The sequence below is a fragment of the Gossypium arboreum genome, chromosome 13 (genome assembly GCF_025698485.1).
Source record: "Gossypium arboreum isolate Shixiya-1 chromosome 13, ASM2569848v2, whole genome shotgun sequence".
Taxonomy (NCBI): domain Eukaryota; kingdom Viridiplantae; phylum Streptophyta; class Magnoliopsida; order Malvales; family Malvaceae; genus Gossypium; species Gossypium arboreum.
The window spans coordinates 96,096,442-96,111,444 of record NC_069082.1 but is presented as its reverse complement, the minus strand read 5'-3'; the positions used below and the strand labels follow the sequence as shown (position 1 = coordinate 96,111,444).

At 37.5% G+C, this 15,003-nt stretch overlaps 1 non-coding gene across 1 annotated transcript; it reads right to left on the bottom strand.

Annotated features, from left to right (window-relative positions):
- Window positions 1-2,643: 2,643 nt before the first annotated feature.
- Window positions 2,644-2,750, bottom strand: LOC128287038 (small nucleolar RNA R71). The gene has a single exon (XR_008277738.1). It is a non-coding gene; the product is annotated as a small nucleolar RNA R71 (small nucleolar RNA).
- Window positions 2,751-15,003: the final 12,253 nt, after the last annotated feature.

Below are 15,003 nucleotides of genomic sequence, written 5' to 3'. Positions count from 1 at the left end.
CATCATCTGTTCTGTTCAGGTAAATTTCGATGTCAAAATTTCTTTTAGGGGGTGAAGTTGTAACGCCCCAAAATTTTTATTTTTATTTTTGTGAGATCTTGATACAATTGTGTATCTGCTTTAGTGGCTAAGCATTCTGGGTGTGTGTGAGAAGTCCTAAGTTCAAGCCCTACCTTTGGCAAATTTTGATATTTTTCTGATCTAAACCTTGTGTTTGGGGAGTGGGCTTATATTAATTATTTGTAGAATCATATCAGAATGAGCCTGCTGGTTCGAGTGGTAAGGGAGTCTATGTGTGGTGTGGAGGTTCTGTGTTCGAATCCTTGCACAATCATGGGAGATTATTTTTGTTTGTCTCTCTCGGTCAAGGGATTGTGGAGGTTATCAAGAGTGGGGTAGTAGAGAGAGTTAAGGGATTGTGAGATATCTGATTAGTTTTTGTTTTCCTCTCCCTTCCAAAAAAAATTAACGTCTTTGTTTTCTCTGTGTTTCTTTTCCCCTCTTTTCCTCCTTCCTTTTCATCGTTCAATTCTTTCTTTTTTCCGTGGTAATTTCGTAGTACCTTGTTCTGTGGTTGTCATGCGTCATGGTTAGTGAGGTTTCGGTTTGGTTGAAGTGATAAACTATAATTTATACATATTTTTACCCTATGTTTAATGCATTTTATGGATGATTTCCCATTAGAATTGGTGAATTCGATGCTACTAATGCTTTAATTTCATGTTTTATACTTAAGAGAGCATAGGAGAGCGAAAGGAACGAGAAACTGGCCAAAAACGGAGAAAATGGGCCAAAGTACCAAATCAACACTGCCTGGACCTCCTCACACAGGCCGACCACACGGCTGTGTCAATTTGGCATGCTCAAGCACGGCCTAAATTAATCACACACGGATGTGTCCCTACCGAGCCCAAGTTGAGTCCAATTCGGAAAAGGCTAATTTTGAGGGCTCTTAAGCATTCCTTAGAGGAGGAAGAAAAAGGGGCACACAGGGACGGAGTAAGAAATTACTCCGACGAAGTCGATTGATCCATCTTAGAAGTCGGATTCATCATCAAGACTGAAAATCTCTCTTTATTTTCACCTTCAGGAGTTTTGGGTTTTCTTTATGTTTTGTATTCTTTATTATTCTCAGATGTTTTATTATTTAGATATGAACTAAAACCCCTAAATACCTAAGGGGAATGAAACCTAAGACGAATCTTGTTATTATTTTCTGAATTGTATGATAAATATCTAACTTGTTCTTAATTATGTGTTCTTAATTCTTGTTTTGATATCCCAGAATATTGATTCAAGATAAGCTCTTATTCAGAGGATGAATAGACCCTGTCTAAGAGTACATTTGTCATAATTAAGCAGAGTTGTTTGCGCGCCTAGACATAGGGTGACAAGATTTTGCCGGATTAGGGTGAAACCTAATAAGGGGATCCACAGATCGAGTTAATCCAACCCTAGGGTGTTAATTAGAGAAAGGTCTCAATTATTCAATCTACAGATTAGACATTATTAGTCTTGAATAGGGATAATAACATAACTTAGGGATTTCTACGGAACAAGTTAAATGAATAAATCGTCCGATTCGGAGCTAGAAAAACAAGTACAGTCTAGGTGGATTTTTCCTTAGGTATTGTCTTAATTCAATCGATTTTCCCAAAAGCAATTCCCCAATTCCATTCTCTATGAATTCTTAGTTTAGATAATTAGTTAGTTAAAACAAAACCTCTTTATTCTTAGGCTAGATAATAAAAAGACAGTCATTACTAGTACCTTGAGTTCCTTTAGGTTCGACAATCCGGTCTTGTTAAAACTATATTACTGTTCGATAGGTACAATTGCCTACATCGCGATAATAGTTAGTTTCAAGAATGATTAATTATAAATATTTAAAACCTATCACGAAATCACGCGATCAAGTTTTTGGCACCGTTGCCAGGGAACTAAGATATTAGGAATGATCAATTTTTATTACTTTAGCCATTTATTTTTCTTGCAATTTAATTTAATTTAATTTATTATTATTATTTATTAATTTACTTTTTTCTTTCTCTTGGCAGGTTTTTATAGTTTATGACTAGAGGAAACCTGTCACGACCACTACTATTTGATGAAGAAATCAATCGCATAGTTCACAGACATCAAAGAGAAATAAGGTGAAGCTTAAGATACACAAAGAACGAGCAAGAGGACGATACTCAATCCTCAACCGAAGAGATGGCTGAAAACCAAGACAATCAGCTACCTCCTACAATTGCGGTTAATCAAAATCCTGCTCCATGCACTATGTATGGTTATGCTAAACCTTCTTTAACAGGAACTGAATCAAGCATAGCTAGACCTGCTGTAGCTGCAAATACTTTTGAACTAAAACCTAACACTATTCAAATGATACAACAATTTGTTCAGTTTGATGGTTTGCAGGAGGAGGATCCCAACGCTCACTTAGCAAACTTCTTAGAACTATGCAATACATTTAAAATTAATGGTGTTTCTGATGATGCCATTCGTCTTCAGTTATTCCCCTTTTCATTGAGAAACAAAGCTAAAAAGTGGTTGAACTCATTACCATGAGGGTCTATCACAACTTGGGAACAAATGACCGAAAAATTTCTATTCAAATATTTTTCGCCTGCTAAAACGGCTAAATTACGTAATGATATATCTTCGTTTGTGCAGATGGACTTAGAAACTCTTTACGATGCATGGGAGAGATACAAAGACTTGCTGAGAAGGTGTCCTCACCATGGGTTACCGCTTTGGCTACAGGTTCAAACGTTCCATAATGGCCTGAATCCTTCGACTCGACAAGTGGTTGACGCAGCTGTTGGCAGAACCATCAATAATAAAACACCTGAAGATGCCTATGAGTTTATAGAGGAGATGTCACTGAATAACTATCAGTGGCAAGTCAGGAGGACTAAGCCAACTAAAACAGTAGGCGTTTATAACGTCGATTTGGTTACTATGTTATCAAACCAGGTAGAATTTCTAAATAAAAAGATTGATGGTCTACTTGGTTCTACTTAGGTACATCAAGTGATGAGGTGTGAGACGAATGGAGGAGGAGCATGCACAGAGTATCAACCCTTCAACCCTAGCATCGAGGAGGAACAAGTCTAATATATGGGTAACAGTAACTCTCGATCCCAAAATAACCCATATAGTAACACTTACAATACAGGTTGGAGGAACCACCCCAATTTCTTGTGGGGCGGTCAAGGAAATTGAAGACCACAACATCCTCCGGGTTTTCAACAACCACCCTATCAACAGGAAAAGAAATTGAACCTTGAAGAGATGCTCTCAAAGTTTATATCGGTGTCAGAAACCTGTTTTCAGAACACCGAGACAACACTTCAAAATCAACAAGCGTCAATCCAAGGGCTTGAAACTCAAATAGTCCAACTTTCCAAACTACTCTCCGAATGACCACAAGGTAGCTTGCCAAGTAATACTGAATCCAACCCAAGGGAAAAACTCAATGCAATTAATATTCTAGATGACGAAGGAGTCATTGAGCCTGAACTAGAACTGAGGCAAGAAACTGTGGTAAGCAAAGGTCAAGGTGAGGTAGGTCATAATAAAAACAAATCAGTGAATGTCAAATATAAACCTCGAGTGCCATACCCCAACGCGACAAGGAAAGACCGCTCAGATGAAAAATTTGGTAAATTCCTTAAACTCTTAAAAAAATGACACATTAACTTACTGTTTATTTAAGCTTAATCGCAGATGCCAAACGCAATGAAATTTTTAAAGGAGCTTTTAGCAAATAAGGGAAAGTTGGATGAGGCGTCACATGTAGAGCTAAACGTAGTGTGCTCAGCTATTCTGTAAAATAAGCTATCGAACAAATTAAAAGATCCAGAGAGTTTTATGATTCCTTGCTTAATTGGTAGTTTAGATGTTAATACTGCATTAGCTAATTTAGGGGCTAGTATCAACGTCATGCCTTACAAAATGTTTAAGCAACTAGGTCTCGGGAAACCCAAACAGACTAGGATGAGCATTCAATTAGCAGATAAAACTATAAGATTCCTTAGGGGTATTATTGAAGATGTGCTAGTTAAAATCGATAAATTTATATTTCCCATTGACTTTATTGTTCTAGACATAAAGGAGGATAGTAACACTCCTTTAATTCTAGGAAGGCCCTTTTTAACAACTACTAAAATAATTATTGATGTTGGCACAGGTGAACTCATACTCCATGTGGGAGATGAAAAAATCACCCTTCAAGCTTGCAATTTTGGCAACACATTGGAAATTGAAGGTGATCGTCTAAACCATTCTAGTAAAACTGACAATGTGGTACAACCTTTTTTGTAGGAAATGAGTCTGAAGGAAGTACATGATCCATTCTCAAACAATAGTAGAGGACCTATTCATAAAGATCGAAGGCTACAAATCGAGGAGCTAGATGAATGGCGGACGCATAAATCGAGAACACTTGACAAACCGAACCTACGACAGAACTAGCTCAATACCTTTCCAAATCAACTTAAGGTTGGAGATAGTCTTATTAGATGCCGCAGATCCCTACATTGTCGCTACCACACCGAATGAAGAAATCCCTCTTATGGTACTTAGCATTTTCCCATTCGGTACGGTCGAGGTGAGTCATCCCAAGTTTGGCACTTTTAAGGTAAACAACCCCCGTTTAAAACCTTATTTTGATGAGATGGATAGCCGGAATAAGGAGTACAAACTTCTCAAACCACCATGATCATTCAACGGAGAGGTAAGTTGAGTTTAAACTATAAATAAGCGCTTCTCGGGAGGCAACCCGAGCACCAACTGTATTAACTTCTTTAAAATTTAGTCTTTAACACCTAACTTACTAACGAAGCTCTTGAATACAGGTTTTCCACAAAGACATGGCCAAGCACATGGGTGTGCTTAGGGCCGTGTGAAAATAGGGAAAAGATTTCCCCAAACATGAGCTACGATAAATGCCACGGCCGTGCGACATGGCCGTGGTCGAGCCTACCAAAACAACACGGCATACGACATGCCCGTATGGAAGAACCGTAGGCGAACCTGTTAGATTGACATGGGCGTGGGTCTTCATACATGGCCGTGGGAGAAGCAAACAATGCCAGACATGGCCGTGCGACACGGCTGTGTGCACCCACACGCCCAAGGGATACGGGTGTGTACTAAATGTCAGACGCGCCCAAGTTTAAAATTCGCAAATCACACGGGCTGAAATTGGGGAACACAGGAGTGTTACCTGGCCGTGTGCCCCAAAATCTATAAATACCCTACACTATTCATTGTCTTCCCCACTCAAAAACCCTAGCCCTGGCCACTGTAATTCCACACGGTCCCCGCCATGCCCGTGCGCCACCCCTAACTCTATTTTTGACGCTTAATCCTTCTTTTCTAGCGTTTGTTTACTTATTTCTTGTCTATTCTAATGATTTCTAAGGCTTTTTATCATAATAATATGCAGGTTTTTATGTTATTTTCATACTTTTAAATGTCATAATCTAGAATAATTTTCATTTTTTTTTCATGTTCAAGTTTTTTTTTTATTTCATTACAAGATTTCTTTACTCCATTTGATTAGTTAAAAGTAAAATATTCATGGTTAGGATAGGTGGAATACTCATGCCTTTTTCAAATATTCTAACTCAAGCCTCATACTTTTCAAATACTTCTTGTTATTTGCCAATTTTTTTTACATATATTTTATTATTATTCATGCTATTATCATGCAATGCCGCAAAATTATGCTATAAAATGGATTAGTTTGATTAGAATTGTTAAGTGATGATAGTTGTGGCTGAAGTATTAGTCATAATCTATGACTTTTTGAATTTAGATACATTCTTCCTTGTCCACTCATCAAAACAAAGTAATGGTTTTGATTGCAGGTTCAGAATGTCGTCTTCACGTGGTAAAAAGGCCACTGTCCCTGCTTCAAAGAAAAGGAAGGGAGCCTCATCTTCCTCGGTTCCTACCGCGAAAGTTTGTCACCCTTTCCTGAGATTCCCTATCGGGCTCTAAGAAGAACTATTCCAAATACTCTGGGCCCGACCTTTAATTGCGAGCTGCTGCATCGACTAGGCGACGGTAGAACAAGTTCAGTTGGCTGAAGCGATTTGGGCCCTTTTAACCTCTGACCCTTGGGAGCTGTTCTTTGGGATCATTGAGCCAACACACCTCGAGATCATGATGGAACTATGCTCAACGTTCCATCTTCAGACCGTAATGACGAACTACGATGATCCGGCACGGTCCAATTTCACCTAGGCGGGTTAGTCTGCCAGCTCAGCGTCTCAGAATTCGGTACATCGTTGGGTTTATATACGGAGGAATTCAAGAAGGAGAATGACTTACATGCTCTTGACCGCCATATCCATCGCTCTCCTTTACGGTGTTGGGACACACTAGTACCAGGTGGGGCTACCTACAATCCTAGCCACTCCAAGGCATAAACTCTCCCTCCATCTCTAAGGTACCTATACGCCATTTTGGGTCATACGATTACAGGATGGCGAGAGAGCACTGGCATCGTCAACACTCATGACGCCTACATTTTATAGTGTATGTTGCACGGGCACGTCATCGACCTTGCCTATTTCATCACCCTCGCGATTCAGCACCAGATGGAGCGGCATAGGAAGGGGGTCATCTCCATTGGCCTCTATGTTACTCGGTTGGCTCCACACTTTGGGCTCCTCAGCACCGTAGCCCAAGAATCATCCTTAACCCTCATTGGCCAGATGTCTCCACAAGGCATCTCAAGCATGCTTAGCATGAGGATGATCGAAAAGCGCCGAGGAACCTACCCTCCTCAATATCGTCTCGCCCAAACTATCGAGGAGGAGGCCTACGAGGACATTCCTGATGATGTCCCTCCACAGCACGAGGACCCACCGACTTAGCCACCACCACCCTCTCGTCCAGTTCATGTGGCAGCTTCATATGCTGACATCTCTGAGCGCCTCACTTGATTTGAGCAGCAGTGTTTTCAACGATTTGACAACATTGATGCTACTCTACAGTAGATTTGTCAGCACCTCCACATCTTATCGCCAGTCCCACCTTGCGAACCATCCAGCGATAAAGATTTTTAAAAACATTTATTTATTATTTTATGTTTTTAATTTTTATTAAAACTACTTTTTATTTTTATTATATTTTAGAATTTTATTTTTAATTATCAATTTTAGTTATTTCTTTATGATTAATTATTCTTCCTAATATCCCTTAAATTGTTCCTGATTTTATCATAGTTATATAGAGCTTTTAAGCTTATCATCGCATAGGAAATAAAAACTCCACCGGAAAGTTCTCCATGACTGCCATGTCCTAATCAACCACGACCATAGCTACCACTAGATATAATATTCTTTTGGCGTAGGACTTATGGACTAATGAACCTCTACCACCGCCGGAGTATCCTCCTCCACTCTCGCACCGATTACTCTCCAAAACTCTAGTTCGAGGAATTCATCATACAGGAAGTTTCACTTCTCTCCCTATCTTATTTTTATATTCTAATATCTATCTTTGTACATTGAGGGAAATGTACATCTTAAGTGTGGGGGGTATTTATTTCATTATCAGAAAAGTCCCCGAATGACTGCCTTGTTCTCTTGGAAAGCTCTCATATCATATTTAGGATAAATTTTGATTGATTTATGACGTTGATTGATATATCTTGAATTAAAATATAGGCATTTATGCATTGATTGTTTAAACCTCAAGACATTAGAGAATCAAGCATGATAAGTTGATTTTTAAGAATTTAAAATTTTAGGTTGTTTCCCCAAAGTTTAAGTATTACTTTGAGTTAGAATTCACAAGTTTTAAACATCAAAAAGCCATAATTTTTGTGAGATTCTTGAGCCTTTTTAGCATCTATTAATTCTTTCATGCTCACTTTTATTATAGCTTTTAGTGCCTCAGTATTGAACTATTATTCTAGAACTTGCTTGACTATGCATGTCAAGACCATACCATTTGATTTGATATGTCAAAATGATTAAGGCACTTAAGATTAACCCACTCATGCCATGAAAAGCCTACCTCCACGATTAACCCCTAGTAAACCCCCTTGAGCCTAACAAGCCATTTCTTATATTACCCTTAATATTAACCCTTAACCCATTATTGTTGAAATCCCCTAAATTAATCCCTATTTTTGTTGAGATTTGAGTTGAATAAATTGATTAGCTATGTCTTGTTCTTAATAGTTAGTCTATGATATTTAACTTGTTCTTAAAAAAAAAATGTATACAGATTAATAGTGATCTTCTGTTTGTAAGCTTCAGTATTTAAATTCCATAGTCAGAGAAGGAGTTATGTTATACGTAAGTGATGATTAAAAAATTTTCTAGTTAAGTAAACTCAATCTTAATTCTAAACCTTTCTTTCAGCTTGTGACAACACACCCTAACCAAGCCTCATTACAACCCTCTAAAGACCTTTTGAATGATGTATCATCTTAAATTATAGTGGTGGGGATTTGATTTTCATGCAAGCCCATGGTAATGACTTTTCATTATTGACTATTGAGTGCTTCATTTATTGTCCTTAAACACCTCGAGTGATTTGAGTGAATCTTTAGTGAGGATGTGAAACTCTGTGATATTCTGAATCAAAGGTAATTACTTAGATGAGGGGAGACACCTATGTTTGCATGATTAAATACTCAACTTGGAATGTTTGAAACTTTTATGTTCTTTTAGTCGAATTCTCAATGTATGATTACCTATGGATTATTTTGAGATATTATCGATAGAAATTATAAGTTGAGAAGAATTTATTTTGATTATAAGTTGAGAATTTTGCTTGAGGACAAGCAAATGCTTAAGTGTGGGGGTATTTGATAAACTGTAATTTATACATATTTTTACCCCATGGTTAACGCATTTAATGGATGATTTCCCATTAGAATTGGTGAATTTGATGCTCCTAATGCTTTAATTTCATGTTTTATACATAGCAGAGCATAAGAGAGCGAAAGGAATGAGAAACAAGCTAAAAATGGAGAAAATGGGCCAAAGTACAAAATTAACACGACCTGGACCTCCTCACATGAGTAGACCACACGGCCGTGTCAATTTGGCAGGCTCAAGCACGGCCTGAAGTAATCACACTCGAGCGTGTCCCTACCAACCCCAAGTTGAGTCCAATTTGGAAAAGGCTAATTTTGAGGGCTCTTAGGCATTCCAAAGCCTATAAATACACCTTAGAGGAGGAAGAAAAAGGGGCACACAGGGAGGGAGTAAGAAATTACTCCGACGAAGCTGATTGATCCATCTCAGAAACCGGATTCATGATCAAGACTGAAGATCTCTCCTCAATTTCCCTTTCAAGAGTTTTGGGTTTTCTTTATGTTTTGTATTCTTTATTATTCTGAGATGTTTTCTTATTTAGTTATGAATAAAACCCCTAAATATCTAAGGGGAATGAAACCTAAGACGAATCTTGTTATTTTTTTTCTAAATTTTATGATAAATATTTAACTTGTTCTTAATTATGTGTTCTTAATTCTTGTTTTGATATCCCAAGATACTGATTCAAGATAAGCTCTTATTCATAGGAGGAATAGACCCTGTCTAAGAGTACATTTTTCATAATTAAGCGGAGTTGTTTGCGCGCCTAGATATAGGGTGACAAGATTTTGTCAGATTAAGGTGAAACCTAATAAAGGGATCCATAGATCGAGTTAATGCAACCCTAGGGTGTTAATTAGAGAAAGGTCTCAATTATTCAATCTAGGGGTTAGATTTTATTAGTCTTGAATAGGGATAATAACATAACTTAGGGATCTCTATGGAACAAGTTAAATGAATAAATCGTCCAATTCAGAGCCAGAATAACAAGTACAGTCTAGGTGGATTTTTCCTTAGGTATTGTCTTTATTCAATCGATTTTCCCAAAAGCAATTCCCCAATTCCATTCTCTGTAAATTCTTAGTTTAGATAATTAGTTAGTTAAAACAAAACCTCTTTATTCTTAGGCTAGATAACAAAAAGACAGTCATTACTAGTACTTTTAGTTCCTTTGGGTTCAATAATTCGGTCTTGCTAAAACTATACTACTGTTCGATAGGTACACTTGCCTACATTGCGATAATAGTTAGTTTCAAGAACGATTAATTATAAATATTTAAAACCTATCATGAAATCACGCGATCATGAAGTGTATTCGAACGGTGGAGTTTTTTCTTAATGGGGTTTTTTTCGAAACAATAGTAATTCAATAAGATCATTATGTGCAGGAATTAACGGGGGACCATCTGTTAGAGCTTCGACGATTTAGAACGTGTTAGAAGTGGTAGTCATTGGCTGTAAGTGAGTTTTCTATCAATTTATTTATATCAGATTCGTTAGTAAATCCACTAAATCGTTGATGGGTCTCTATTTTTAGGCTTTTGGACGGCTCAGGATTGTTTTACAGCGAAACGATATTAGGTATGTACCCGAAATGTAGAAAACTGAGGTTCTACGAAAGCTGAAAAACCCCACTATCGATACCACATGGCCGTGTGATAGGCCGTGTACGATGACATTGCTGTGTGATTGACAAAGGCCAGGCCGTGTACAAGACACGACCATGTGATGGCTAGAGTGTGGCCGATTTGGACCATACGGGCTAGACCAAATTGGGCTTGTGGGCTACATGGGGATGTGGGCCCACACGGGCACGCCACACTGGCGTGTGGTAACTGGGCCAAGTCGTGTTATCCTGACGGGCAAGGTAAATCTGGGTGTGTGGCCCACATAGGCATGTGAGCCTATATAGGCAACGCATACGGGCGTGTAGGCCTATATTTTTGAAATTTTTCGTAGGGTCGTACGGGTCATCCTAATCGACCATGGGCCTACTGTGGCATTGGTAAATGCTATCTAACCCCATAACCAAATGATCTGTTAGACTGAAATATGGTTATGAGCATGCCTATGTTTGTTTATCTGTTATCTGAGTATGAAAGAATGTTAAGCACGATTTATTTATTAATTCTGTATTCGTGTTCTTTTACTGTGATTGAGGGGGATGATTTATATTGGAAGAAGTGTTCTGAAAGGCAGACTATGCCTAATATTTGCTAGCACAACTGCGTTATATCTGATATGTGCCGCATCGATACAGTGTGGTGTGTAGGGTTGGGTGAGTGTTTTAAACCCCACATGGTGTGTAGGGATGGTCAGATATGGTGTGTAGAGGATGGGGGTAGGATTTTTTTATCTGATTTGCATATTTGTAACTGTATTTGTACCTAAATTGGGCTCAAGCCCGAATCTGTATCTGTATCTAACATGGGCCCAGGCCCGATTGTGAATCTGACTGATTTATGATATTCTGTATGTGTACATGCTTAGCTTTGCTGGGTTACACACTGAGTTTACATAAACTCACCCCTTTTCTATTTGTCTGTACAAGTAACCCACAGTCCTAGGAGGATCGGTGTAGCAGAGGACTCGACGGTGACCACCTTTTTTTTACTGTTTTATTTTGTTCGTGGGTTGTTAAGTTTTAGCATTGAGATTGTACTTTTCTGGGACTCTGGACTCTTTTAAAATTTTGATGTTGGTTTTGGGTTTTGGGTTTTTACTTATTTATAACTGTGATGTTTTTCTAAAACCTCGAACGAATTTTCTAGACACAACGATTTTTACAAGCTTCCACTACAAACACGTTTCATCTCTAAATAATTAAATGAAAGAAAGCTTTGAAATTAATAATAACTCTAAAGGCTAATGAACTGGAAATGTTTTAACCTAACAATAATGATTTTTCAACCCATTTCATGTGACACTTCAGGTATTGGCCATAACACCTAGGCCGGTTTTGGGGTGTTACACCGTTGCCGAAAATAGACAATTTTTTTGATCAGTTGAAAGGTGCAATAGTGTTTTCGAAGATTTATTTGAGACCAGGTTATTATCAATTGATAGTTAAAGACTCAGATGTGCTGAAAACTGCATTCAGAATGAGGTACGAACATTATGAATTTCTTATTATGCCTTTTGGATTGACTAATACTTCTGCCATTTTTATGGATTTGATGAATCAGATATTTTGACCATATTTATATAGATTTGTTATTGTGTTCATCAACGACATTCTGATCTATTCACGAAATGAGTCTGAGCATGCCAAGCACTTGATGATTGTATTGCGAACCTTAAGAGATAAGCAACTGTATGCTCAATTCAGTAAGTGTGAGTTTTGGCTTTGGAAAGTTGGATTTTTGGAACATATTGTCTTGACGGATGGCATTCGAGTTGATCCGAGCAAGATTTCTACAGTTATTGACTGGAAACCACCTAGAAATGTATTCGAGGTCAAATGTTTTCTGGGATTAGCTGGTTACTATCGACGCTTCGTTAAAGAGTTCTTGATGATTGCTACACTGATGACCAGACAGCTACAGAAAGAGGTAAAGTTTGAATGGTCTGAGAAATGTCAACAAAGTTTCGATCAATTGAAAGCGTTGTTAACTGAGGCACCAGTGTTGGTTCAACCTGAGTAGGGTAAAGAATTTGTGATTTATAGCCACGCGTCATTGCACGTTTTGGGTTGCGTATTGATGCAAGAGGAAAAAGTTGTAGCTTATTGCTTCAGACAATTGAAACCGCATGAAAAGAATTATCCAACGCATGATTTAGAATTGGCCACTATTTTATTTGCTTTGAAAATTTGGCGTCATCATTTGTACGGTGAAAAATTCCACACCTTTACTAATCATAAAAGCTTAAAATATATTATGACTCAAAAAGATTTAAATTTGCGACAACAGAAATGGCTCGAATTATTGAAAGATTACGAGTTGGTGGTTGATTATCACCCGGGGAAAGCAAATATGGTTACAGATGCTTTGAGTAGGAAATCGTTGTTTGCTTTGAGAGCAATGAATACGCGGTTGACATTATCTGATAATGGTTCGATTTTAGCTGAGTTAAAGGCTAAATCGGTTTTTCTTCAACAAATTTGCGAAGCTGAAAAATGTGACACTGAGTTACAAGCTAAAAGAGTGCAATGCGAGTTGAATAGTGATTCAGAGTATCAAATCAAATCCGATGATTGTTTGATGTTCTGATATAGGATCTACATACCAAAAAATCTAGAGTTGATTCAGAAAATTTTATATGAGGCACATAGTGGTTTTTTATTTGTTCACCAGGAGAGTACTAAAATGTATAATAATTTGAAGATATTGTATTGGTGGTCGGGAATGAAACGAGACATTTCTGAGTTTTTATCGAAGTGCTTGATTTGTCAGCAAGTGAAAGCTGAGCATCAAATGCCTTCAGGTTTGCTTCAACCTGTGATGATACCGGGATAGAAATGGGATAGAGTGACTATGGATTTCGTATCGAGATTACCCCTGTCTCTTAAGAAGAAAGATGAAATTTGGGTTGTTGTTGACCGACTGACGAAATCTGCACATTTCATTCTGGTACGTATAGACTATTCGCTTGAACGACTAGCTGAGTTGTACATTGCTAAGATTGTTAGATTGCATGGGGCACTAGTTTCGATTATTTCAGATAGAGATTCGAGGTTTACATTGCGATTTTGGAAGAAATTGCAAGAAGCTTTGGGTACAAAGTTAAATTTTAGTACAACTTTTCATCCGCAAATCGACAGTTAGTTTGAGAGAGTAATTCAGATTCTCGAAGATATGCTCAGATATTGTGTTTTAGAGTTCGAAGGCAATTGGGAGAAATATTTTTTGTTGGTTGAATTTGCGTATAATAACAGTTTTGAAATGAGCATAAAGATGGCACCGTACAAAGCTTTATATGGTCACAAATACCGAACTCCGTTGTACTTGACTGAGCTTAGCGAGAAACAAATTCATGGGGTTGATTTGGTTAGAGAAACTGAAGAGAAAGTGAAATAATTCACGATTGTTTGAGAGCAGCTTTAGATCGTTAGAAATCGTATTTAGATTTGGAATGAAAAGGCATTGAATTTTAGATCGATGATAAAGTATTATTAAAAGTATCCTTGTGGAAGAAAATACTTCGATTTGGTCGCAAAGGCAAATTGATTCCACGTTTCATTGGGCCGTACGAGATTATTGAAAGAATAGGGCTAGTAGCACATCAACTAGCTTTGCCGACTAAGTTAAAGAAAATTCACAATGTGTTTCATGTATCGATGTTGCTCGATATAGATCAGACCCTTCACATGTAATTTCTCTGGCAGAAATTGAAATTCAACCTGATATGACGTACAACGAAGAACTGATCATAATTCTAGCTCGAGAGATCAAAGAACTGAGAAATAAACGCATAGCTTTAGTGAAAGTACTTTGGAAATGAAAAGGTGTCGAAGAGGTTATGTGGGAGCCCGAGGAAGCTATGAGAAAACAGTACCCTAACCTATTCAATGGTAAGATTTTCGGGGACGAAAATCCCTAAGGGGGAGAGTTGTAACATTCCGTTTTTAGTCAAATCAGAACAGTAGTTTCAGACCAAAAATCTGAGGTAAAAATATTTATTTATTTTATTATTTTAATGTCTACATCATGATAATGTGATTGTGTGAAAATTTGTTCAAGAAATTTTATCGTTTAATTGGTCAATTTGATAAAAAGGACTAAATCGCGTAAAGTGAAAAAGTTGTGTTCTATTAGTTAAAGGTGTTTAATAGCTATAGAACCTTAAATTTAAGGTCCTTAAGTTGTAATTAGACCATTAACATGATAATGGATGATAATAGCTTGGTAAATTTGAAATAATTAATGTTCATTACGGTTATTTTTGTAAATTGGTTAATAAAGGTTAATTAAATAAAATAAAACCAAATTTATTCCATTATCATCTTCTTCAACCGATTTATAGGGCAAGAAAAGCCATTTTTCTCCATTTCATTCAGCTAAGGCAAATTGGTGCAATCAGGTATGTGTTTTGTCTCGTTTTTAATGATTTCTATATTTTTGTGATCGTTGCAACTAGTACTACCTAGCCCAAGGACTAATTTGCAAAATTGTTAAAGATTTTGAAAGTTACCATTGATGAATATGAATGA